The following is a 3,930-nucleotide window of genomic DNA, read 5'->3' as shown; positions in this document are numbered from 1 at the left end:
AGCCAGAGGTGAGTTTCAGCCTCTCCTACGTTGACTTTCATGTTTTCCATGATTTTCATCAAATCTTTCAAGAGTGTTAAGAGTTTTGGTGACTTATGAAGGTTTTGAGCAAAAGAAGCAAGTTTTGAAGCTTGGAGCTTTGGAATAGCTTTTCTTCATATCTCCACGTTAGGATCCTTCATCCTCAAGTTGTGTAAGAGGTAAGTGAAGATCCTGAGCTTCTTTGATGGTTTTTGAAAGGTTTTATGAAGTTTGTATGGGTAGTTTGCATGTTTAGGTTTAGGTGAGGTTTTTGGTACTTTGTGGTGTTCCAGCATGTTTAAGTGTTATGTGCTATGTTTGTTTGGGGTTTTAGGGTAGTTTTAGACCCCTTTGTGCATATATATGTGTATATGCTAGTTGGGAGTAGTTGAGATGCATGTTTGTAGGTTTTTGGGCAAAGTTTGCATGAAACAGAGCAGGGTTCTGCCCTTCGGGCAAAACCAGGTTCGGCCGCCGAAGGAAGGTTCGGACGCCGAACCCTTTGTGGAGGCAGTTCGGTTGCCAAAGGTTGCCCCCGAAAGCTAGGCTTTCGGTTTAGAAAGGGGCTTTCGGTTTAGAAAGGGACTTTCGGCCGCCGAAAGAGGGAGTTCGGCCGCCGAAAGAGGGAGTTCGGCCGCCGAAAGTGTGTGAGTTTCGTCTCTGGAGTGGGGTTTCGGCCGCCGAACCTGCCGCCGAAAGTGCCCTGTCCAGCTTTCTTTTGCATGTTTTATGTGCTGGTTTGAGGATTGTTTAGAGGGGTTTTGGGGAGTTTCGTAGAGATGTTCTTGAGTGAGTTTAGTCCCTCATTTGAGTCCACCTGTGTAGGAACGGACCAGAGGAATCAGGGAGGTCAGCAGTGAGTCCAGTGTCAGAACCTGCAGGGTCAGTGCAGAGATAACCAGGTGAGTGGAATTTAACTTAATGTTTTAATCTGACAACTGAATATTTTATCATGCTTCATGCATCATGAATATGCTCTAGGGTGAGTGCATTAGTGTACACAAAGATGATGCATTGCATTTATCCTTGTACTTGGCATGGCTCCTTGTACATTGCTTATGTGAGACGGCACGGACTTCGTGAGGATTCATTAGCCCTCAGAGGAAAGACCTGGAACAGCCCTACGGGGACCAGGCACATATACAAAGACCTGGAACAGCCCTACGGGGACCAGGCACATGGTACTTAGGTACCCCAGATGAGATAGAGGGAGTTTTGATCCGTCCGGCCGAGGTTATGTGATTATGTGTTGCATTCCATGAGAGCATGTTTTATCACCTGTATTTGCCTATTCTACTCACTGGGCTATCATAGCTCATCCCTCTCCCCTAACTTCAGTGGTGCAGGTTCAGAGATCAGAGAGAACTCAGCAGGGTACAGGAAGAGTACAGCGTATTGTAATAGCTAGTGTGGACATGTAAATGTAAAGAGATAAGGTTTATGTATAGTGTATAGAATGGTGCTTTGACTATAAGAATTGTAATCCCTTTGTGGAGTCACATGATCAATTTATGTATGTTTCTTTATTGTTGTATGTTTATGAGCAAAACCAGGCTTAACATTATGAGTTTGATCCGCCTAGAGCCATGAGGAGCTCTAGTAGGGATTAGTAGAGCACAGAGAGAGTGCATGCACAGGTTAAGCCTTGGAATGAAGAAAAGTTCTATGTTTTTACAGCAAATGTATGATCATGTATGGGATTTCACAGGTATACAGACAGGATAGCAGGCTTACTACGGGTCCCGGCGACCTTAAGTCGATCTGGATCCTAGTGCCGGTGGCAGTTCGGTTTCCGGGCTGTTACATCCACAGACAGGTTCGGCGGCCGAAAGTCCCTTCGGCTGCGAACCTGAGTTCTCCCAAGGGGCACAAACTCAGCTCCAACATGTACAAATGCCTCCCAAACTTTCAAACATGCATCCAACCCTCTCAAATTATGCATACACACATACATTAACACATAGGGGTCTCCAAGCAACCTAAACCCCAACAAAAACACAAAACAAGCAACTCAGCAACCTACATTGCCCAAAACTCACATAAAAACCTAACAATGTTCAACTAACCTAAACATGCATTTCTACCCCATGAATCCTCTTTAAAACTTGTTTAAACATAGAATGAGCTCAAGATCGACTCTTACCTCTTGAAGATCGAGAGAGAGTGTGACCTAACTTGGAGATTTGGGGAGGATGGGTTCCTGAGGTCTCCAAGCTTCACAACTTCGATCTAAGCTCGAAATCTTCAAAAACCAAGTGAAAACTCATAAGAAATCATGAAGATTCGAAGGAAGAAGCTCAAAATCGATGAGGGACGGCGGAGAACTCATCTTGGCCGAAAACGGGGAGAAAAATTCACCCGTTCGGACATGGGGACCCCTTTATAGGTGGCTGGCCAGGCCACTTTTGGGGCCTAACGTGCCTCCGCATGCATGCCATGTTCGGCGGCCGAACATAAGGTTCGGCGGCCGAACCTGGACTTCCCTCTCTCATGCCTTCGGGGGCCTAAAGCACTCCCGAAATGCATGCATGTTCGGCAGCCGAACTTGAGGTTCGGCGGCCGAACCTGGGTCTTCCTCCAAGGTTATTTTCATACAAAACTCATTTCCTTTCTTGCTTAAAACCATAAAATACATTAAAACATTTTGTGAAAACATGGTTTTACCCTTCTAGAGGTTTCCGACATCCGAGATTCCACCGGACGGTAGAAATTCCGATACTGGAGTCTAGCCGGGTATTACGGTCTAGTTGGCTCATACCTTCCTTCTTTTATTTTTTTCTTCCCTTTTATCTTCTAGTGACGCATAACTGCTATCCTGCACCTGTACACCCTGTCATTATTACGTAGGACCGTACATACGAATGTACTGTGTCATTTTCCATCATCAGACGATCATTTAATTTTCTTCAGCACCATGTTGATACGATTCTGAATATCTAGAGGTCTGTTGCCCCACGAATCCATCAAGTCGATTGGATCAGATCTCCTTCGCTTGGGCTTAATCCCTGCCCTATCTGGCCTGTCTGAGCGAGGCTTGGATTGCGTATTGGAGGACAGATCTGTGTATTAGATTTTGATAAAGTTATAACCTGACCTTCCAACATGAATTCAGTCATAGCCTGATATCTAAGACTAGTAGTCATCACTATATATTTCAACTTTATCTTTTATTGTGCTAAAACAAATATTGTTTTCATTGTTAAATTTGATTGAGCCAAATATATAAATTATAATGTTGAATTAAGAAAAAAAAATGTCTATGAGTTAATTTTAATATAATTAAGAGATAAAAAAGTATATTTTTCTTTAGTATTATATCACGAGCTTTCATTTAGGACGGAAAAATGTACATTGAACCTAAAAATAAAATGATAACTAAACAAATCGTGCCGTAACAAAATGATCTTGATCACCAAAATTTCATGTGAAAAACCCAAGTGGAGAATTTTGCCTACTTAATTTGCGCGCTTTTGGCATGCAAGCAATAAACACGCAAATAAGTAGGCAGATGGGCAACTCTGCTTCAATACCAAATCATTGTTGTCAAATCAAAGTATGTTCATCCACGAGTGTCTGTGCCTGCCTCCATTGACCCAATTGATAAACAAACTTGGATTAACTTTAAGACGAGTTTTTGCCTATTACTTGACATAATCTCTTTGAAGTTAAAATTAAAATTGTTAAAAAAGTCAAGAAATTGAATAAATCAGGTGTGTCCTCACAGACGTAGAGGTTGGTATGAAGTAATAATATAAAAGAAAACAAGTGGAAAATTGATCAGAGGTACAGCACATTGACCAGAATGATAATTCACTTCACATTCGCCCATCGATTTAATTCCCACAGTATCTTTTTTTCTTTCAAAACCTCGAGTTATATCATTAAACAAATTAGTATTCATTAACCCGA

This window comes from Manihot esculenta, chromosome 18 (genome assembly GCF_001659605.2).
Source record: "Manihot esculenta cultivar AM560-2 chromosome 18, M.esculenta_v8, whole genome shotgun sequence".
Lineage (NCBI taxonomy): Eukaryota > Viridiplantae > Streptophyta > Magnoliopsida > Malpighiales > Euphorbiaceae > Manihot > Manihot esculenta.
Note: the sequence above shows the minus strand (reverse complement) of the source record.